Raw genomic sequence first — 24,450 nt, forward strand, 5'->3', positions numbered from 1 at the left:
TATGGTTTTATTTAATGTGTTAGAGGAATGAAGATGATTTTCGCATGAGATGGTTGAAATACAAATATTTTTTTTTCTGTATGTGTTCTTAGTTTGAGTGTTGTCCATGTGTCACACTATGCAGCCTAAGATCCTAAGTTTTAAGCCTACATCAAGGGGGAGGAGATTCTTTGGGGCCCCCTGATTTACAGTGATCACTGGAGATTAATATTGCCGTTATGAGGTGTTCAGCAACTTTGCCTAAAAAATCTCTGAGTTATGATCCTTAGTAGGAGACGTTAAATCCAAAGGACAGAGAGAATGTAGTTCTATAAGTAATGTTAGGAAAAGAAATAAAGTCAGTGGAGTCTAGAGCCATGGGTCCAAGTCAGAAACCAAATGGGAAACTTGAGTAAAGGGGGAGGAGCTTCAGTATTCAAACAGCTAAGGTTTATTCCACTGCTGTCATGTGTGCCCACCCTTTGAAGAATTTTGAAAGAGTTGATATTCAGATCAGAATAATAAATAGTCACACATGTTGACAGGCAAAAAAAAAGAAGTAAGCTGGACATTAATGAATGCTGATGTTACTTATTTTGTTTTCTTACGAGGGACATAGTATAAGAAGAATGAGTTGAGGTAGAGAGAATAAACAACTTTGATATGGTGGATGAACTAGTTAGAATAATTTTAGGGATTTCCCAAATTTTCAGATCCGAACATTTCACTAAATAATTGCCAGGGCCTCCTCTTTACACCCAGGATCAAATAGAAATCCTTCTGCTGAGGATTTAAAGTTCTTCACAACTCTTCTTACCTTTACAGTTTTCTTATACATTATTCTATCCATGCTTGGTCACTCCTTTACATGACAGAAACATCAAGTAAACAATTATAGTCATATATTGTTTCAACATCTGAAATTGCATGTGTCTCTGTCAGTTCATTCCTCTTTTTTTAAAATTGTATTTATTTATTTATTTTTAGATTTCGACATTCATTTCCACAAAATTTTGAGTTCCAATTTTTTCCTCATCTCTCCTCTCCCCCGCCCCATAATATCTTGCATTCTGTTTACCCTTTCCTTCAACATACCCTCCCTTCTATTATACCCTACCCTTTCCTTATCCTCATCTTCTCTCTTTTCTTGTAGGGCAAGATAAGTTTCTATACCCCATTACCTGTGTTTCTTATTTCCCAGTTATATGCAATAGTAATTCTCAACATTTGTTTTAATACTTCAAATTCCAACTTCTCTCTCTCCCTTCTTCCCTATCCATCCCCACTGAGAAGGAAAGCAATTCAATACAGGCTATATATGTGTCCTGTTGCAAAAGACTTCCATAATAATCATGTTGTGCAAGACTAACTATATTACCCTCTATCCCCCCCTTTTTTATTCTCTCATTTGATTTTGTTCCTTCCCAAAAGTGGTTGCTTCTAGTTACTCCCTTCTCCCATTTGCCCTTCCTTCTATCATCACCCTCACCCCATTTGTCCCCTTCTCCCCTACTTTCTTGTAGTGTAAGATAGATTTTCATACCAAATATAATGAACGTGTTATTCCCTCTTTAAGCCATATGTGAAGAGAGTAAGCTTCACCTTTCCCCTCTCCCCTTTTCTCCTCCATTGAACAAGATTTTTCTTCTCTCTTTTATGAGTTATAGCCTGCCTTATTCTATTTCTCCCTTTCTCCTCCCAGTATTTTCCTCCCTTACCCCTTAGTTTTTTTTTATTTTATTTTTTTATGGATGTCATCTCTTTTGATTCAACTCAACCTGTACTCTGTGTGTGTGTGACCTATCCAAATACTGAGAAAAGTCTCAAGAGTTACAAACATTGTCTTTCCATGTAGGAATGTAAACAGTTCAGCTTTAGAAAATCTTCTATGACTACTCTTTCCTGTCTACCTTTTCATGCTTCTCTTGATTCTTGTGTTTGGAAGTCAAATTTTCTATGCGATTCTGGTCTTTTCATCATGAATGCTTGAAAGTCCTCTATATCATTGAATGACTATTTATTTCCTTGAAGTATTATACTCTATTTTGCTGGGTAGGTGATTGTTGGTTTTAATTCAAGTTCCTTTGACTTCTGGAATATCCTATTCCAAGCTCTTCAATCTCTTAATGTAGAAGCTGTCAGATCCTGTGTTATCCTGCTTGTATTTCCACAATTCTGCAATTATTTCTTTCTAGCTGTTTGCAATATTTTCTCCTTGACTTGGTAACTCTGAAATTTGGCCACAATATTCCTAGGAGTTTCTCTTTTCAGGTCTCTTTCAGGAGGTGATTGGTGGATTCTTTCAGTATTTATTTTGCCCTCTAGTTCCAGAATATCAGGGCAATTTTCCTTGATAATTTCATGGAAGATAATGTCTAGGCTCTTTTTTTGATCATGGATTTCAGGTAGTCCCATAATTTTTAAATGGTCTCTCCTGGATTTATTTTCCTGGTCAGTTATTTTTCTAATGAGATGTTTCACATTATCTTCTATTTTTTTCAAACTTTTGGTTTTGTTTTCTAATTTCTTGGCTTATCTCATAGTCATTAGCTTCCTTGAACTTGATTCTCTCTTTTAAAGAACTATTTTGTTCAGTGAGTTTTTGAACCTTCTTTTCCATTTGGCTAATTCTGCTTTTTAAAGCCTCCTTCTCCTCTTTGGTTTTTTGGACCTCTTTTTCCAATGAGTTAGCCTCTTTTTAAAGGTGTTACTTTCCTCAAAGTTTGGGAGAGAAGAGATATTAGATTGACTACCAAATTGAAGATCTACAGAGCTGTTGTGCTAACCTCATTGTTGCATGCCTATGAAACATGGACAGTCTACAACCGATATGCCAGTAAACTGAATACATTCCATTTGAAGTGTCTTAGGAAGATTTTGAGAATCACCTGGTGGGATAAAGTACCAGACACTGAAGTCCTTGCTTGAGCTGAACTGCCAAGTGTTCAAACTATGCTTCAGAGAATGCGACTCTGATGGGCTGTCCACATTGTTGGAATGCCAAATGTACACTTGCCAAAAAGACTATTTTATGGAGAACTTGCATGGGGCAGGTGATCACATGATGGCCAGAAGAAACGATACAAGGACACTCTCAAGGTATCTCTCAAGAACTTTGGATTTGACTGTGGAACATGGGAGACACTGGCATAGGACCACTCAGCATGGTGTGCCCACATAAGAAAAGGTTCTGTGCTCTTTGAGCAAAGCAGAATTGAGACAGTACAAAGTAAATGCAGGATGCACAAATTTGAGATTTTCATCCCAAATATTCACACGGAGTATCTGTGCCCAACCTGTGGTAGAGCATTCCAAGATCATATTGGTCTGATCAGCCACAGTCAGACACATTGAGATTTCACTTTAGAATCGTGATTTCATTTTGTTCCTCCTCGAAGATGAAGGACAGGAACCATTTTCCTCAGCATTTTTTTGGTTCTCCTTTATCAGGCTGCTGACACACTTTTCAAGCTCTTCTATGACCTGAGCCCATTTCATATTCATTTTGGAGGTACTGGAGGCAGAGACCTTGACTTTCTCTGACAGTATGCCTTGTTGTTCCTCATCTGAAAAGATAGAAGGAGACATTTGTTCACCAAGAAAGTAACTTTCTTTGGTCTTATTTTTTTCCCCTTTTTGGGCATTTTCTCAGCCAGTTACTTGACTTCTGAATCCCTTGTCAAGAGGAACATCCTAGTGCTCCTCCTCTCCCCAGTACCATGCTCAAGGCTGAGATTCAGATCAGCTACTCAACTCCCTCAGGGGCTTTGGGTGGGAATGGGGCAGTCAATGAGGGCTGAGGTTCAGATCAGGTGCTCAATACCCCCAGAGGTTTTAAGCTGAGCTGCACGGACAATGGACCCAGGCTGCTTCTATGTAGTTGCCTGCTACCCTCTGGTGCCGCTGCTTGGGTCCAGTGCTGGGGGAACCCCATTGCTCTCTTTCCCAACTGGGAAAGGCCTCTCACACTGACCTTTGGAGTTTTCTTTGTTGCTTGTGGGTTGAGGGATCTGGGACCTTCCCTGCTGGGAATCCTGCCCTGGAGGTCTGTTCAAGTCTTGTTCTTCCCATTGCCACCTGGCCTGGGCTGGGCTCTGCTCCCCTCAGTGTCCCATGAGATAGACCTGTGGGCCTTCCAGATTACCTTTGGCTGGAAACCTTTTTCATTCTGTTGTTCTGTGGCTTCTGCTGCTCTAGAATTTGTTGAGAGTCATTTTTACAGGTATTTTATGGGCTATGGGGGAAGCACTAGAGTATATGCATCTTTCTACTCCTCCCTTGTCTTCTTTTTCTCATGTCTATTTTTAATAGTTTTGCCTGTGATCACAATATCTTTCTCTGCTTTTCTGAGTTCACCTGAAGCATAATAGATTCTACTTCAGACTATCATTTTAACTTTATGTGAATCTTTATATTTTAAGTGTTTTTTCTTTTAAACAATATACTGTTATATTCTGCTTTCTGATCCCTTTTTCTATCCTCTTCAGTTTTATGGTTCATCCCAATCAGGTTCATGTTAAGGCTTAATAATATATTTGCCTCCATCTTTTTCCCTTGTACCTCCTCCTCTCTTCCCACTTGTTTTTCTCTTTGCAAAGAAGAAAGTGAAAGAAAAAACTCACCTAATACTTGTGAGGAGATCTGTTTCTGTTCCATTGCTTCTCTTCTTTTCCAATTGACCACCCTCCCCCACTATAGATTTTTAATTCTTTTGTTTTTTCCTTTTTCAATCCCTTCTTCCTCACCTATCAGACATGTACTATCTCTAAAAAATGTTCTCCCTTTTCTCTGTTTCTGTCTAGTTCCTTGTTGCAATTAATGTCTTCCTGTGTATCTATTTGTGTATTTGTGTCCAACATTACTTTATGTGGTTCACAAGAAAGTGAAGTTCACGGCATACCCTTTCCTCACACAAACCATTTCTTCATGCAGAACAATTACATAAGATAGTGAGATCTCTCCTTTTCATCTGCCTTTCCTCCTCAGCATATTGCCGTGTCCCTTTATTATCCTTCTTCTCTTAAGATCATCTAAACAGAACAAAACCAACACTAGGCTTTTTTGTGATCCTTGACGACATTAGGAATAGATTATATAAAACTGAACAAAGAAAATCAATACAGCAAAAAAACTTAAGTGGCAATCCCAAATAGTGTGCTATGCAAGCCTTTTGCTAATCATCAATAAAAATATAGATAGTCAAAGAAAGAGAAGCATTTAAGGTATTCCTACAAGAAACTTTTAAAAGTAGACATGAGAACATGTGACTTACAAGCACAGCAAACAAAAAAATAAGAAAAGCTATTAAATTGCTAAATAAACAATGAAAATACTTCTTGTTTAGAGGATTTAAAATAATTATGCTTTATTTTAACATTTATTTTTAAAAATTTTGAGTTTTCAATTTTCTCCCTCCATTGTACCTCTTCTCTACCTCCTGAGGTGAGCAATATTATAGCAATTATACATAGGAAGTCATGCAAAACACATTTCAATATTAGACATTATAAAAAAGCAAGAAGAATAAAGGGAAAAAGTGTGCATTCAGAGTTCATCAGTTCTCTCTAGATAGAGACAGCATTTTTCTTCACAAGTCCTTTGGAATTGCCTTGGATCATTGTATTGATCAGAGTAGCCAACTAAATCTTTCACAATTGGTCATTGTTACAATATTGCTGTTACTTTGTACAGTGTTCTCCTGGAAATCTTCCCAGGTTTTTCTGAAACCATCCTGCTTTTCACTTCTTATAGCACAATAGTATTCCATTACAATCTTGTATCACAATTTATTCAGCCATCCCTCAATTGATAGGCATTCCCTCAATTCCCAATTCTTTTATACCAGAAAAAGCTGCTATAAATATTTTTGCATATATGGGTGCTTTTCCTTTTTTTCTCTTTTTTATCTTAGAGGTTGCTTTTTTAAAGAAATGGGGCAAAAATATAAATACAAGCATCATTAGAACACATGAGGGGAACTTCCCAGTCATTTGAGCGACAAGCAACTGAACATTTTCTTTGATTGTGACCACTTATGTGCCAAAGATAAAGAAACTCCAGCTGTCTCCATGATATAGTACACCCAGAATCCCTAATGTGATAAAAAAAATCCATGGTCAAACCATGAACTGATGCTCACTGACCTGGAGCTCAGTTAATACTGTCCCTCACATCTTTTGCTACAAGCAGCAAGGCTGCACTAGTAGACTTAATGATACAGCACAGGTTTACAACAAAATTCACTCTTTCCCTCTTTCTATTGCCATGGACTGACTCCTCATGTAGAAATTTGCCTAAGATACAATAGATAGATAGACACCATGGCCATATCCCTTCCGGAGCAAAAGCTAGCTGGGACCCAGCAGCTGTACCACTGTAAAACTCTGAACTGTCAGTGATAGACAGATATGCAAAGCTCCAAGCTGCCAATGATAGGCCAAAGAGAGGATGGTGAAAATAGGATAGGAAGTAGGACAAGAACAATGACTCTCTCTCTCTCTCTCCCTCTCTTTCTCTTTCCCTCTCTCTCACTCTGTGCCTCTCTTTCTGCCCCTACATTGGGGCTGTGTAGCACATCACCAGACCTGAGGAGAAGAAGACAACATACAGTTGGGGCCAGTTCTGATTTTCTCAAAATCAGTTGGGGCAGAGATCTAGTTATGTGAACCATGAATTGCTTAATGCGGAAGAGGCTAAGAGCTTTGAGACCCAGTCCCTGACAAAACACAGAAGGAAGGAAGTCACAAAGTGAATGATAAGGAAAATGAGGAGGAAAAACACTAAAATTGTCAAAGATTTCAGGCACAAAAAAAACCTCAAAGGTTTTGAACATAAATAGATAAATTGACAGGGGAAAATCCCAGTAATAACAGAAGGAAATATAGCTTCCAGCTTTAATAAATGAATTCAGACATTTTTGAATGAATACAATAAAAACAAAGGAAAAAATGATTCAATACATGATAAGATAGGAACCTCTGGATTTTGAGAAGGATATGGAACCATAATACTACTGTTCCTGAGTGGTTTGAAAAAAAAAGTGAGCATTTTCAGAACAAGATTTGTGGCCTGAACAGAAAAAATAATGGGTAGAATAGAAAAACCATAATCTCTAACCGCAAGCCTCAACCAAGGAACAATGAGAGAACAATAGATTTGGAATGCAAATACACAAAAGTGAAGGATAATCTAGAACAAGAGAAGCAAAAGAAACCCAACAACCAACAAATCAGTAACATTAAAATAAAATATGCTTATTATGTAAACCAAACATATTGATCTCAAAGACAGGATGTATAGAGACAACCAAACAATTATTGTTCTACCAGAAAGACCAAAAAAAGATGACAAAAATAATGAAAGACATGTCCTGATAACAAAAATCCATCTGAAACTAAAAGTCTAACATTATGTACAAAGAGGAAATTTTACAAGGTTGACAAAGAGCAAGAATGTCCTTCCCCAAACTATTGAGAAGGCAAGCAATAAGATTTTTATTAAACATGTGAAGTAAAGCACAACATATTTCCATAGTAATCATGTTAGAAAAAAAGGAAGAAAAATTAAAAAGGAAAAAAATGATTCAATTTGCATTCAGATTTCATCAGTTCTCTATCTGGAAGAGGATAGCATTTTTCATCATGAATCCTTTGGAACTGCCCTGGATCAGTATCTTGATAAGAGTAGTTGAATCTTTTACAGATGATCATCATTACAATGTGCCATTACTGTGTCCAGTGTTCTCCTGGTTCTGTTCATTTCCTTTGGCATCAGTTCATATAAGTCTTCTGAAAATTTTCTGAAATTATCCTCTTTGTCATTTCATACAGAACAATAATATTCCATCACCACCATACACCACAACTTGCTCAGCCATTCCCAGTTGGTGGACATTCCCTCAATTTCCAATTCTTTACCATGATAAAAAGAACTACTATAAATATTTTTGTGCATGTATGTCCTTTTCTTTTCTCTTTGATATCTTTGGAGCATAGACATAGTAGTGATATTGCTGTATCAAAAGGTATGTACAGTTTCATACCCTTTGAATATATTTCCAAATTTTTCTGTAGAGTGGCTGGACCAGTTCATAATTCTACTATCAGTGCATCAGTGTCACTTTTTTCCACATACTCACCAGGATTTGTCATTTTCCTTTTCTGTCATGTTAGCCAATCTGATTGGTAAGAGGTGGTACCTCAGAGTTGTTTCAGTTTGCATTTCACTGATTTGAAATTTAGAATTAAAAAAAATTATTATGGATAGCTTTAATTTCTTCTTCTGAAAATTGCCTGTTTGTACTCTTTGACCATTTGTCAATTGGAAAATGGTCCTTATTTCTCTAAATTTAGCTCAGTTCACCATATATTTTAGAAATGAAGACATTATCATTGAAACTTGCTGTAAATCCCCCACCTCCAATCCCAGTTTCCTGCTTTCCTTCTAATTTTGGCTGCATTGGTATTGTTTGTGCAAAAACATTTTAATTTCATGTATTAATTTTGTATGCCATAATAACCTTTGTCTCTTGTTTGGTCATAAACTCTTCTCTTGTCCATAGCTTTTGCAAGTAATTTTTCCCATGTTTCCTTAATTTGCTCATGATATCACCCTTCAGCTCTAAATCATGCATCCATTCTGATCTTATCTTGGTGTGTGATGTGAGATATTGATCTATGCCTAGTTTCTGCCAGACTACTTGTTCTTTCAGATGAATTTTATCATTTTTTCTAGCTCTATAAAATACTTTTTGGTAGTTTTATTGATATGGCATTGAATAAATAAATTAATTTCGGTAGAATTGTAACTTTTATTATTTTTGTTTAGCCTATTCATGAGCAAAAACAGTTTCTCCAATTATTTAGATCTGTCTTTATTTGTGTGAAATTATGTTCATGAAATTAATAATGTATCTTGAAAAGTAGATTGCCAAGTATTTTATATGGTTTGCAGTTACATTAAATGGAATTTCTCTATTCTTTATGGGGTCTTATTTATAATATATAGAGATACTGTTGATTTATGTGTGTTTATTTTATATTCTGCAACTTTGTTAATGTTGCTAATAGTTTCAATTCATTTTTAGTTGATTATCTAGAGTTCTCTAAGTACACCATCATATCATGTGTGATATGATGTTTCATGTGATGCCATGTTTCTAGTTGCTCATTCTTATTCCTCAATGTCTTTTTCTTGTTTTATTGCTATAGCTAGTATTTCTTTTATCAAGTTAAAATTTTGTTTCCCCCTCAACTATATTTTAAAAAAAGCACTTTTGACATTCTTTCTCTCTTTTCTTCTTGATTTCTTTTTAACAAATTTTGAGTTCCAAATTCTCTTCCTCTGTCCCTATTCCCATTGAGAAGACAAGAAATTTGATATAGGTTACATATGCATAGTCATACGAAGCAGATGTGAATAATTTGTTCCAACTGGTCATGAAGGTGGCAGAGGCAGGATCTATGGAGTGCTTAGAGCATGGTTAGACATCAAAGATGCCCTCATCAGTTTCCTTGACTTTTGTCTTGTCACTGGACTCTGGTGACTCTGAAACAGAGAGTGAGGCCAGGACTTCAGCAACTCTCCTTACTTAAATTCAACTGATGCACAAGTCAATGGGCATCACCCATACCCTTTTACCGCTTTTACTTCCCTCAAAGTCCTGTGGCAAGTCAAGTACTGAAGGAGCAGGCTTCATTGGGCATTGTAGTCACAGGGCAAAGAGTTGTTTTCTCAATGAACTGAAGCAGCAGTGAGATTTAAGAAGCCCATGAGTGTCTGAGCAGACTTTTTAAAGGACCATACTTCTCACCTCCTGGCATGAGAAAGTAGTTAGAAAAGGTGCCCTAAAAACTGTCTGCTTCGCCGGCGGCTCGCGGAGGAGGAGGAGGAGGACGTGTGGCCTCCCGGTGTCTCCTCTGCCTAGTCAGGCCAAGCTCGCCGGCCCCTCCTGCTGCCCGACGCGGGAATGGTTGAAGCCAGAGTGGGGAGCGGAAGGGAGCTGCGGGGGGGAATGTGACCGGGCAGAGAAAGGCTGGGGTGAGGAGGTGGCCAGCCCTGGGAGCCCGACGGAACCCCAGAACACCAGACTGCCGACATGGTGGACTCCGCCAAGGCCTTACGGCTGTTTAAAATCTTGCACAGGACTAGACAGCAAGTCTTCAAAAACGACACCAAAGCCCTGGAAGCAGCAAGAAAAAAGATCAACGAAGAATTCAAAAAGAATAAAAGTGAGACTTCACCGGAGGAAATAGAAAAGCTGATCAAGATAGGTTCTGATGTTGAATTAATTCTCAGGAAATCTGTTATTCAGGGCATTCACGCAGATCACAACACTTTGAAGTTAATTCCTAGGAAAGACCTTCTTACAGAAAATACTCCTTACCGTGATGCACCTGCCCAGAAGCCATGAGTCTTCTTGGACAAACAATTTATAGCATGTTAATTTTTAAATTATTTTAAGTGACTGAAAAAAATAATGATGCTCTTTGTAACTGCAACCAAAAAAACAAGTAGAATGTGTATCTTGATTACATTGTACGGGGAAGGGCATCATTGGGAATAGCTAATTGTACAACGGAATATGTCACTATGCATTTTATATTGGAAGCACATCATTTGGAAAAGCTCATTGTGACGTTGAATGTTTCTGGAGAATATTTGATAAGATGGTTCTTTTTCATAGGAAATCGGTCCATGTTTTGTCTTTAAGTTATGCTCTGGTATATTGTGAATTTCAATTTTTGTGATTTTACTGTGTATTAATTGAGAAAATGAAGTGTGTTAACACACTGACTTATTTTCTTTTAAATTCTGGCTTGAATTGCATGCTCCTTAAAGTGTTAAATATAATCAGAAATTTTAGTGTTCCAGGAAAAAAAAAAAAACTGTCTGCTTCATCTAACCTAACCCTGGCCTGCTTACCCCAAAAACAATGTACAAAAACTTTTGTAAAGATGATTTCACTAACCATTGTCACCTGGAATGTGCACATGCTTATGAAGAATGTGAAATCCAACAGAACTGAAAGAATAGCTGCAGTTGTGAGAGAACTCAGCAGGATCCCATTCAAATAACAACCCTGACTGAAATAAGGCTGGCAAATGAAGGTCATCTTACCAGAGAGGGAGCTTGCTACACATTTTTCTGGAGTGGTTACCATGATTAATACTTTGAAACTTGTGTGGGTTTCACAATAAAAAGTAATCTAGTGAACAGACCTCTCAGCAGGAGTAAACTACAGCTCTATGAAAATGGAATTGCCACTTGCAGGAAAGTACCATGCCCCCATCAGTCCTTATGCTCCTACTATGATGAACCTTGATGAGGTAAAAAAAAAAAAAAATTTGTGAAGACCTGGAAACACTCATTATCAATGTACTGAAAGAGGACAATTCTGTAATCTTGATTGACTTTAGTAAAGGCACAGATTATCAGACATGACATGGAGCAGTTGGGTAAAATGGAATTGTAAACAGTAACAGCAATGGTCACTTACAACTGAATACTTTTGTGTCTCATGACCTTTTCATCACCAACTTCTGTTTACCCCTATTTGACTGATCTGTTGTCCTTGCATCTCTCCTCATGGCTTGCAAACCCAAAACTTGTTCTTTACCCTCACTATGACCTCTAATTCCTTACCTCCTCAGTTTTTTCCTATCCCATCCTTTGAACAGGTTACACTCTCCTCCCTTCCCCATACAGTTCCCTTCACAAACTAGTTAAACTCTGCATTGTCTTCTTCTCTAAAGTTACTTGCCCTCTTATTCTATCACTTCTTTTACGCTATCTAACCTCTGTCTTGGATTATAGGGCTGGGGAGAAGGAGGTAGAGAAGAGATAGAGTTTAGGGGAAATTATTTCCTAATCAAGGTGAGCAAGTAGACACACACATTTGTTTGGTTATAGCAATAAATTTAACTCAGTAGGGAAATGGAAGGGAAAAGTAGAAGGGGAAATAAGAGAATGGGTAGATTAAGGGAGAGATTAGTCCAACATAAAACAAATTCTCAGAATGTACAAAAATATTTATATCTTCTTTTGAGGTGATGAACAATGGGAATCTGAGAGGTGTCCATAAATTGGAGAATGTACAAGTTCTACTATGTAAATGTGAGGAAATACTATTGTGTGGCAAAAAATAAAATGATGAAGGCTGCAGTTTCAGAGAAACCTGGGAAGACTTATAGGAACTGATGCAGAGACAAATGAACAGAACTAGAACAATTTATATATTAACAATAATATAGTACTCTGAAAGAATTAGAAACTCTGATCATAATGACCAACCACAATTTCAGAGAATTAATGATGAAACATGCTGCCCACCTCCTGATAGGGAGGAGATTCAAAGTATATAACAAGAAAAAAATGAACATGGCCAATGCAGAAATTTGCTTTGCTTGATTTACATGTTTGTAACAGGGATTTCATTTTTCTTTTGATATCAAATAGAGGGGTTAGGCTTGGAGAGAGAAAAGGCTAATTTTTGATGATTGAAAAGCATAAAATATAACTTAAAGAAATTATTCTCCTGGTTTTACTCATTTCCTCCTGTATCAGTTCATATTATCAAGAATCCTCTAAACTCATCTCTTTCATAATTTATTGTATAACAATATTCCATTAAATCAATACACTGCAATAGTTCAGCCATTTCCCAATTGTCTAAGAGGAGATGTCACCGTCTCCTTTGTATTTCAGTTCTTTTCTCTCTCTCTCTACTTTTAATCATCCCTTCAGGATCAAGAAGTTTACATGTGACTATTTTCACTATCCTCAACTACTTCCCCTTCCTTATTCTTGCTTATTTTCCTGTTGAGTTAGATGTATTGAAAATTTGCATGTACTTCAACTGTCTTTTCATTTCTAAGAATGGAGTTCATTTGAATGAACTAAGGATGCACTCCTAAAAATGGACTTCATACTCTCTCCTCTCACTCCTTCCTCCATGTTTAGTTTTCTTCTCATAAACCTTAATTATAAAACATAACAAGTTCTTCTGCCAAATGCTCTCATCCTTTTTTGTCTTTTTGTACATACTGATTATGTGAGATAATTTCCTCTAACCATCTTTTCCCATCTCCTTGCAGATTATTCCTCTTTCCAATAGTTTCCATTTCTCTTAAGATCCTCAAGACATAACAAAACCACTCCCAGACTTTGTCTAATTAGGCTGCATGATCCCTGATGATGACAGAGTTCTGATGGAAAACACATCAACGTCTAGCTAAGAATAGAAATTTTATCTTTGTTTAGAACATTATATTCACTCACTCATGTTTTTCTTGACTCTTGTGTTTGAACAATTCCAAAAGACTTATGATGAAAAATACTATCCACATCCACAGAAAGAACTATGGAATCTGAATCCACATTGAAGCAAAGTATTTTCTCCTTTTTTTTTGTTTTTTTCTATTTATTTCTAATAGTTTTCTCTTTCATCTTGATTCTTCCTTTACAACATGATTAATGTGAAAATATGTTTAATATCATTGTACATGTACATTGTACATCATTGTGGCTTATATCAGATAAGACGCCATCTTAGAGAGAGAGGAGAAGATGGAGAAAGAAAAAACTTTGGAACTCAAAATCTTTAAAAAGTGAGTGTTGAAAATTGTACTTGCATGTAATCAGAAAATAGTTTACTACTAACTGGAAAAATTAAAATTTCACATTTAAAAATAGTTCTTATTATTTCATAGATTCATTGACCTTATTTGGTTTGTTTGAATGTTTTGGGAGTGGCTTGGACAAGGTTTTGTACCTTTTGTACCAAGCTGTCATTCCCTCACCAATTCTTTGTTCCACATATCTTTTTCTTCCTCCATTTACTTTTCTTCTAGCATTCTTATTTATAAAAATATTTTGTACTCTTTCTCTACCTCTTTATTCCCTTCTTCCAGGAATTTTAGTTGAATTTGTATGCAAGTTGTGTTTTTGATTGAAGTTTTGCTTGTAGATTTTTGGAGACATTTCCTTCTTTTGGATTTGTGCCTTGAGCATCCCTGTCACTACAATAGCTTTTTTATGATGAAATCCTTCCCCCGCTCATGACTCCAATCTCCTTCTTAGCTTTAAACTTAATGTTAGGACTGGGCTCTGCCCACTTTTTGAGTAAAGGTCTGAGTTGATCCTGTTGCTGTTTTCTTAAAGTATTGTATACTGTGTTATTCCAGGATCTCAGGGACAACTTTTGACTGCAAGCTACCAGTTCTTCCAAAGTGGTATAAACCAGGAAAAAGTGATTGCTGCCTTTCTGGTCTAAGATCTTCAAGTTCCTGACCTGACTTTGAGTCTAATCAATAGTAAACTGCTGATGAACTGAATCACTATTATCCACCTTGGAAATTCTGCTAGTTCAGACTGACATAATTGCACGTTTTGAAAATTTTAACCAAGTTATTCCTTCAGCATGCTCCAGACTGGCCTAGAAACTGGAACTGATTCCCTGGGTGCCAAGCCACACCATTTGCTTTTGAATGCGTTCCTCTCTTGGTATACCATGTACAGCCCAGTCCCCCACTATTAAGCCTGGCATGTCACCCTTATATACAGGTGTCATCTATATCTGTGACTAAAACCAGGCAGGCAGTAAGAAAGCTGCCAATTGACAAATGTCCAGGAAAACAATATTGTAAAGAAAAACAACACGAATGACTTAAGAACTTCTTCAGAGTCAATGTTACTGACCTCATGATAGAAAAGTAATAGATTCGGAGTAGAGAATGGGATATATGTTTTTAATATGGCCAAGGGAAAAATTTGCTTTGCTTTATACATAATTTCACAGGGTTTTTTCTACCAGTGCTGTTATTATGTGTGAGAGAGAAAAATTAATACTCGTTCACTAAAAAAATAAATTTTAATGAAAGAAAAATGCATAAAAGAGAACTGAAATAAGAGAAAGTATAAACAAGCACGACAAGTTTCAAAGTATATACTTGTTTAAAAAAGGAAATTAAAATGGAAATTAATGGTTTCATATAGAATATTTTTGTTTTATTTTGTTCTGTTTTAAATTTTTGTAACTTTTATTTAGTATTTCATTTCCCCTGGTTACATTTAAAAACAATTTTTAACATTCATTTTTAAGACTTTGAATTCAAAATTCTCTTCCTTCCTCCCTATCTCCCCTAACCACAGGTTCAGAAGGCAAATACTTTGATATAGGTTATACATATATAGTCATGCAAAATATTTCCGTAATAGCTAAGTTGTGAAAGAAAACACAGACCTCCCCCCCCCCAAAAAAAAACAGACAAAAAAAAAAAACTCAAGAAAAATAAACAAAGAAAGGATGCTTTAATCTGCAGTCAGATTCCATCACTTTTTTTCTCTGGAGAAGGACAACACTTTTCACTATAAGTCCTCTAGAGTTGTCTTGGATTATAGCATTGCTAAGAATAGCTAAGTCATTCACAGTTGATCACCTTGCAGTAATACTGTTACTTTGTACCTGGTACATTTCACTTTGCATCAGTTCATGCAAGTCTCTCCAGACTTTTCCATTAGCATGCCACTTGTGTTTTCCTATAGCACAATAGTATTTCATCACCATTACGTACCACAACTTGTTCAACTGTTCTCCAATTGAGGAGTATCCCCCTAATTTCCAATTCTTTGCCACCAGAAAAGAGCTGCTATGGATATATTTGTACATATAAATTTTTTTTCTTTTCCATTTTAAAAATCTCTTTTGAGATACAGATTGAGTAGTGGTGTTGCTAGGTCAAAGGGTGTGCATGGTTTTATAGCACTTGGGGCATAGTTCCAATATAGAATGGTTGAATCAGTTCACAACCCCACCAATAGTGTATTAATGCCCTATTTTACCCACACCCCTCTACCATTTGTCATTTTCCTTTTTTTGTCTTATTAACCAATCTGAAAGGTATGGAATTGTACCTCAGAACTGTTTTAATTTCAATTTCTGCAATCTATAGTGAATTAGAGCATTTTTTCCATATGGCTATGGATAACTTTGGTTACTTTATCTAAAAACTTCATATATTTTGATCATATATCAATCAGAGAATGGCTCTTCTATAAATTTGACTATTACTAACTGCATTTCCCTCCCTCCTACTTCCCCATTCCCTGTGTATTATATTTTCCCTTTTTTCACCCTGTTCCTCTTCAAAACTGTTTAACTTCTGAGTACTCCCTCTCCCAATATGTCCTTCCTTATGCCTTTTCTTATCCCCTTTCCCTCCTACTTTCCTGTAGGATAAGGCAGATTTCTATAGCTAGCTGAGTGTGTATGTTATTCCCTCTTTGAGACAATTCTGATGAGAGTAAGGTTCACAGGCTCCTGAAAACTGTCTCATCCCATCATAATCAACTCACATGTGACCTCTGTCTATACATACTCCTATCTGCCATAATAATGAGAAAGTTCTTATGAATGACAAGTATCATATTCCCATGTAGGAATGTAAATTGTTTAAACTTATTAAGTACCTTATGATTTTCCTTTCCTGTTTACCTTTTTTGTGCTTTTTGTGAGTCTTATATTTGAAAGTCAGATTTTCTATTCAACTCTGGTCTTTTCATCAGGAATGCTTGGAAATCCTCTATTTCATTGAATGCCCATTTTTTCCTGAGCAAGATTATACTCAGTTTTGTTTGGGAAGTGATTATTGCCTCTACTTCAAGCTCCTTTTCCTTCAAAATATCATATTTCAAGCCCTCAGATCCTTTAGTGTAGAAGCTGCTAAATCTTATCTATGGTTCCATGCTACTTGAATTGTTTCTTTCTGGCTGCTTGTGACAATTTCTTCTTAACTTGGGATCCCTGGAAGTTGGCTGCAGTATTCCTGTGAATTTCTATTTGAGTATCTCTTTCAGGAGGTGATTAGTGGATTCTTTCAATGTCTAGTTCACTCTCTGGTTCTAGAATATCAGCACAGTTTCTTTGATAATTTTTTAAAATTTATTTAAAGTTTTCCACATTCATTTCCACAAAATTTTGAGTTTCAAATTTTCTCCCCATCTCTCCCCTCCCCCCCCAAAACACTGTGCATTCTGATTACCCTTTCCACCAATGTGCCCTCCCTTCTAACACCTTTCCCTTCCCTTATCCCCATCTTCTCTCTTGTTCTGTAGGATAAGATACACTTCTATTCCCCATTACATGTATTTCTTATTTCTCAGTTGTATGCAAAAACAATTCTCAACATTTGTTCCTAAAACTTTGAGTTCTAACTTCTCTTCCTTTCTCCCTCCCCACCTATTGCCACTGAGAAGGCGAGCAATTCAATATAGGCCATATATGTGTAGTTTTGCAAAAAGACTTCTATAATAGTAATGTTGTATAAGACTAACTATATTTTCCTCCATCCTATCCTGCCCTCCATTTATACTATTCTCTTTTTTGACCTTGTCCCTCCCCAAAAGTTTACTTCTAATTGCTCCCTCCTCCCATTTGCCCTCCCTTCCATCATCCCTTTGCCCCACTTATCCCCTTCTAACCTACTTTCCTGTAGTGTAAGATAGCTTTTCATACCGAATTGAGTGTGCATGTTATTCCCTCCTTGAGTTAAATGTGATGAGAGTAAGCTTCACTTTTACCCTCTCACTTCCCCCCTTTCTCTTCCACTGGAAAACTTTTTCTTGCCTCTTCTATGACAGATAATTTGCCCCATTCCATTTCTCCCTTTCTCCTCCCAATACATTCCTCTCTCACCCTTTAATTTTATTTTTTTAGATATGATCCCTTCCTATTCAACTCACCTTGTGCTGTGTGTGTGTGTGTGTGTGTGTGTGTGTGTGTGTAACTCCTCCAGCTACCCAGATACTGAGAAAAGTTTCAAGAGTTACAAATATTGTCTTTCCATGTAGGAATGTAAACAGTTCAACTTTAGTAAGTCCCTTGTGATTTCTCTTTTCTGTTTACCTTTTCATGCTTCTCTTCATTCTTGTGTTTGAAAGTCAGATTTTCTTTTCTGCTCTGGTATTTTCATCAAGAATGCTTGAAAGTCCTCTATTTCATTGAATGACCTATTTTTTCCCCCTGAAGTATTATACTCAGTTTTGCTGGGTAGGTGATTCTTGGTTTTAATACTAGTTGCTTTGACTTCTGGAATATCATATTCCAAGCCCTTCTATCCCTTAATGTAGAAGCTGCTAGATCTTGTGTTATCCTGATTGTATTTCCACAATACTTGAATTGTTTCTTTCTCACTGCTTGCAATATTTTCGTCTTCACCTGGTAACTCTGGAATTTGGCCACAATATTCCTAGGGCTTTCTCTTTTTGGATCTCTTTCAGGAGATGATTGGTAGATTCTTTCAATATTTATTTTGTCTTCTGGTTCTAGAATATCAAGGCAGTTTTTCTTGATAATTTCATGAAAGGTGATGTAAGCTTTTTTTTGATCATGGCTTTCAGGTAATCCAATAAATTTTAAATTATCTCTCTGGGATCCATTTTCCATGTCTGTTGTTTTTTCCACTGAGATATTTCACATTGTCTTCTATTTTTTCATTCATTTGTTTTTGTTTTATTGTTTCTTGATTTCTGACATAGTCATTAGTTTCCATTTACTCCATCCTAATTTTTAAGAAATTATTTTCTTCTGTGAATCTTTGGACCTCTTTTTCCATTTGGCCAATTCTACTTTTCAAGAAGTGTTTTCTTCAGTAAATTTTTGTGCCTTTTTGCCATTTGGCCAATTTTGCTTTTTAAGACGTTTTACCCCTCATTGACTTTTTGTAACTCTTTTACCATTTGGCTTCATCTGTTTTTTAAGGTGTTATTTTCTTCAGTATTTTTTTTTTTGAGTCTCCTTTAGCAATCTGTTGACTCTTTTTTCATGATTTTCTTGCATCATTCTCATTTCTCTTCCAAATTTTTCTTCTACCTCTGTTATTTTCAAAATCCTTTTGAGCCCTTCCATAGGCTGAGACCAATTTATATTTTTCTTTGGGGATTTAGATGCAGGAGCTTTGACTTTATTGTATTCTTTTGAGTATGTGTTTTGATCTTCCTTGTCACCATAGTGACTTTCTATGATCAAAATTCTTTTTTCTGTGGTTTGCTCATATTCTTGACTTTTAACTCTTTGATAAAGTAGGGCTCTGCTTCTAATGGGCTCACTGCCCCAAGTTTCAGGGGTTTTATGAAGCATTTAGAGATGCTTCTAGGGACCTGTAAGTTTTCAGTTCTTCCAAGATGATATTATCTAAAAAGAGGGGTTCTCTCTTGGCCTCTGCTCTTGTCTGTGAGTGACCACATATGCTCTTTTTTTGCTCTGCAACTGTTAAAAGGGTCTTCACTCCACTGTGGCCACAAGCTCTGGTGTGTTAGTGCTCCTGCTCACCCTTGAACAGTTGACCAGTACTGTGACCCAGATTTGAGTAATGGCAAAGCAACAGAGTCCTGCCTTAGCGTTAGAAAAGAGACCCCTGTAATCTTCTTCTGACCACTTGTTAGACCTCTTATGGTCTGAGAGTTCAAGAAACAGGTGTTGCAGCTGCTGATTCAGTCACTCCCAAGATCTGCTCCTGGTTTCTGGGGCTGGAGCTGTGTTAGTGTGGCCTGCACTGGACAGTACTTCACTCTCATTGCCATGCAATTGACCTTTCCTGCTGATGTTCTGAGTTGTCTTTGGCCTCTATGGGCTGAGAAATCTGGAAACTGCCAATGCTGCCCCTAATTAGGTTGCCCTGAGGCTTACTCTTGACTTGCTAGGCCCTGGTCTGCACTGGACTGTGCTCCTCTCTCACCTGGTGTAATGGACTTTTCCTGCCAAACTTCTAAGTTATCTTGGGCTGCAAAAATGTTTCACTCTGTCTTTTTGTGGTTTCTGCTGTCCTAGAACCATTATTAAATGGTATTTGGAGGGATTTGAGGGAGAGCTCAGGTGAGTCCCTGCCTTTACTTTGCTATCTTGGTTCCATCTCTCATCTTTTTGTTTTGTGTTGTGTATATGGAAATAGTCTTTTTTTTAGTGTTAAAGTTCGGAATTAAAGTACTTAATTATATTAATCAATTAAAACCCTTTTAGGGTTTTCTTGGCAAAGACATTGGAGTGGTTTGCCCTTTGTTTCTCCAGCTCAGAAAACTGAGACAACTGAAGCAAATAAGATTAAGTCACTTTCCCACCTACCTATACAGGTAGTAAGTGTCCAAGGACAAATTGAACTCATTAAGATGAGTCTTCCTGACTCTAGGTCTGGCTTATCCACTGTGCCATCAGGCTGCCCACTTTTTACACATTATCTCATTTGATTTTCAGAATGTAGGTATTATTATCTTTATTTTATAAATTAGGAAACTGTGGCTTAGAAATGCTAAATCACTCTTCCATGGTCAAAGTGAATGTCAGAGGAAGGATTGAAAACCAGGGCCAATGGTTTCATTGATTTGACTGATTTTTGTCTCTTATTCCTTTAGAAAAACACAAACAACTTTGTTATAAGATGACTGTCTGAGAGAGATAGAGGAAAGAGCATAGAAGACAATGTGGATGATACAAAACCAAATATGCCAGTAAAAATCTATTTTTTTAAAAGGTGTGCTTAGAAGTAGCCCTAATTGTACTATCACTTGCATTCTATAGCCACCAGATTACTTCCCCTCCAAATCTCATCTCCCATTATAGTATGCTCACTATAAAGTATAAAATGTGATTTATACAAGTGTGATTCTAGGTACTATGAGAAATGTATGTGCTATAGGCTTAAGTATGTAGCATAGCATTCTACCTTAAAAAACTACCAATATAAGAGAAATATAAAATTTATTCAAATTCTGTACAAAAACAAATAATTTAATCTTTAATATACCATGTGTCATATTCTTTTCTTCAGAAATGAAGAATCTTTTCCTGTCTTCTGTAACGTACATTTAACAGTTAAGAAGTACTATGACTAGGGTCTGATCCTATTCAGTAGTAAGGACCAAGTACTGTTAGTTGACACCTCCTAATAAAAAAAAAAACAACATTGGTGTATCTCTTTAGTTTTCCTTCACTCTCAGAGAGTGGCTTTCACTTTTTCCAAAGTTCCAGTACTCCTCTGGGTGTTATCACTCTTCTTATTGGTATGAGGTTTGGAGGTAAAATTACCCAATTAGTTTTCAATCCCCATTCTAGAGTAGAAGAAGAAGTTCTTTTTCTCCCTTTTGTTATTGCAGGTATGGTGCATAAAAGTAAAATGAATAACAAGAAAGAGCAAGTGTGGAGCATCACTCCCTCTTATTCAGTTCTCCTCAGACCAAGTAGCTACGCCTACAGCAGTTTTATGGAGAGTAGGCAAGGAATTCACACAAGAACTTTCCAACTCATCTCAAAACTTCTTGGTGAGTTACTGCTTAGTCTTTTGATGTAACCTAGGAACTCTGAGCAATTTTGCTGGTCTTTCTTCAGATTGAATAGATTTTGGTTCTTCCATATCCACTGTAACAGTTACATTTCCCTTTTTTGCCATCTATTTCACTATGAAAAATTTCTGAGTTTTAATTTGAATTTCTCTTATTATTAGTGATTTGAAGCATTTTTAAAATTTGGTTGTTGATAAATAGCCTTTCTTATTTTGAGAACTGTTTATTCATATCATTCATAAAAATTTATCTATTTGGGAATGAGTCTTGTTCTTTTGAATTCATATCAACATTCTATGTATCTTGTATATTAGATCTTATCAGTCTGATTTGCTGCAAAGATTTTCCCCAGTTAACTCTCTGATAATTCTTTGATTATTAATTATATTCTAATCTGATTAACTGATTTTGTTTGTGCAAACATTTTTCAATGTAATGTAATTAAAATTGTCCATTTGATCTCTTGTTATCTTACAATTCTTTTTTTATCAAGAACTCTTCTTCTATACAATTTTGTAGAAAGCATATAGGTATGTTGTAATGTTACCTTTAGTAGTTTTGATATTATACCTGTGTTTCTGTAAATTAAATTAGGATACCAGTATAAATTTGATTAAACTTATAAGACCTAGCTATAAATAATTGATATTTCTCTAATTATTTATGTCTGTCTTCATCAATATGAGTGTTTTTATTATAGTATCCACTTAATTCCTGTGTGCCTTGGTAGGTAGGCTTCCAGATTGTTTTACATTCCATAGTAACTCTGAGTGGAATTTCTCTTTCAATAGCTTTCTGCTGGGATTTGTTGTTAATTTTATAGAAAAGGTGATGATTTTTGTGAGTTTATTTTTTATCAAGCTATTCTCTGAAGCAATTGTTTCAATTAACTTTTGTTGAAAAAGATTAATTTGCAAAAATGATCATTTAGTTCCTTCTTTTCTTGGCATTATTTTCTATTTCTCAAACTATATTTTAAGAATAGAGGTGACAATAAGTATCCTTGTTTTATTCTAATTTTATGGGTAAAACTTGCATTATTTCCCCATTAAGGAAAATGCTATCTATTTTTGTTTCAGATAGATATAATTTACCTCATTAAGGAATGGTCTTTTATTCCTTTTCTTTTAAAATATTTAACATAAATTTGTTGTATTTTGTCAAGAGTATTTTCTGCATCTACTAATATAATCATATACTTTCATTGTCTTTGTTATTAATACAATCTATTTGTTTTAGCTTATAATTTTCCTAATATTGAGCCAAGTCTGTATTTTAGGTAAAAATTCAATCTTCAATTATATGAACTTTTAAAAAATGTTATACCCTCTTTGCTAAAATTTTCTTAGATACTTTTTCTTTTGTAATTAATAGAGATACTGATGTATACATTTCATTCTCTGCTTTATTCCTCACTGAGTTTGGTATCAGGATCATATTTGGTTCAAAGGAGTTTGACAGGATTTCTTTTTATCTTTATCATTATAAATAATTTATTTAATACCTAAATTAATTTTTTATGGAATAGAATTAATTTGTAAATCCATTTGGTCCTGGGAAAGTTTTTTTTTCCTTTTTTCAATTTTATTTTTCAATATCTTTTTTCCTGGAAAAGAGCTATTTAAATTCTACAATCCTTGTCTTGTTAATCTGGATATCTTATGTTTTTTGCAAATACCTATTTGAATAAAATATCAGTTTTGTTGCTATATAATGGGGCAAAATATTTTCTAATAATTTTCTTTATTTTCTTTTTATTTGTTGTAAGCTATTTTATAATTTTTATGTCAAAAATTTAAAAAAAATTATATAATTATTTAATGGTTTGTCTGTTCTCTTAGCTGATAAAGACAGTTCCTAGTTTAATTTGTCAGTTCTATGCAGGATAATTTTATCTTCTTAAATAATTTGTCCAGATACAAAAAGTATATGTCGAGGACCCAGTTGTTATAGTTCTGTTGTTTATTTCTTCTTGCATTTTGATTAATTTTTTCAAGCACTTAGATATTATACCATTTGTTATATATATATGTTGTCATTAATAGTATTATTGCATTATTTATGTGACCTTTGCACACAAAACATGGTGTTTCAAAAATTTTAGTACAGTTTTAAGCTATTAAAGCATGAAAATTATGACCCCCCCCCTCACTAAAATATCAGGTGTGAGAAGAAAACATCTATAAAGCCTGGACTATGGAAACAAAGAGCAGAGCAATGGGTGCAGCAGACAAAGTTGCCATATCAGCTGTTTCCACAACTTAATTAAATTTCTAAATTCCCCATATTATGTGTGAATGTAACTGTAAGGCATGTCCCTTCCCCCATGCTTAGTAAAAGAACTCCTTTTTAATACAAGGAAGCATATAAGTTTAGCATAGTTATAATTATACCCACTGGTTACATTTCAAAACCTAAGTTTAATATAAATAAGCTTAGCTGGTCCCCAAGGCATCCACATAGGCATAAACTTTATATAGATAAGCTTAGGTGACCCTAAGGTATCACCTGAGTTCACTCTGTGTGTGTACCCAGATAATCCTTCAACCCCATCCATTACAAATAGCTAGCTACACATTTCTAAAAAAATTGTATAAAAAACCCAGGGTTTTGTCCACCTTTTATCCAGCCTATGCCATAGCAGACCAGGCAGTTTGGTCACTGTGGCTGACTTGCTAGTGGGACCGTAAAGTCCACTTGATTCTGCCTAAGGGGAGCCATGAGTCTGCCTTGCCAGTATCCTTAACAGGGGTAATCCCAAACACTTGAAGTACAATCTATGGCTTTCTATCCACAGGAGTAAATTTTTACTCAAAGTGGTGGGAAGTGGTGACACAACTTTGCCAGTAGCCTGATGCCCAGACCCCTGTAAATGCAGACAGCTCTATGTTGCTATGTTGCTAAATGTTGCTATGAATATATTGGCAGAACTTGAACCTTGATTATAAATCTAGTACTCTCTCCACTAAATCATGTTATTTCTAAATGATGAATATATACTTCCTTTCTTTCTTGAGTATTTTCTCTTTATATTTTAAAATTAGAACATTATTTTTATCATATAATTTTAGATTGTCACAGTTTCAGAATTTTTACACTTTGTCTGTTCTGAAAACCCAGCAAATTCTACGTAATGACGAA

At 35.8% G+C, this 24,450-nt stretch overlaps 1 pseudogene; it reads left to right on the forward strand.

Annotated features, from left to right (window-relative positions):
• The first annotated feature begins 9,858 nt into the window (after nucleotides 1-9,858).
• LOC140533894 (complex III assembly factor LYRM7 pseudogene) lies at nucleotides 9,859-10,789 on the forward strand (annotated as a pseudogene).
• Nucleotides 10,790-24,450: the final 13,661 nt, after the last annotated feature.

The sequence above is a fragment of the Notamacropus eugenii genome, chromosome 3 (assembly GCF_028372415.1).
Source record: "Notamacropus eugenii isolate mMacEug1 chromosome 3, mMacEug1.pri_v2, whole genome shotgun sequence".
Lineage (NCBI taxonomy): Eukaryota > Metazoa > Chordata > Mammalia > Diprotodontia > Macropodidae > Notamacropus > Notamacropus eugenii.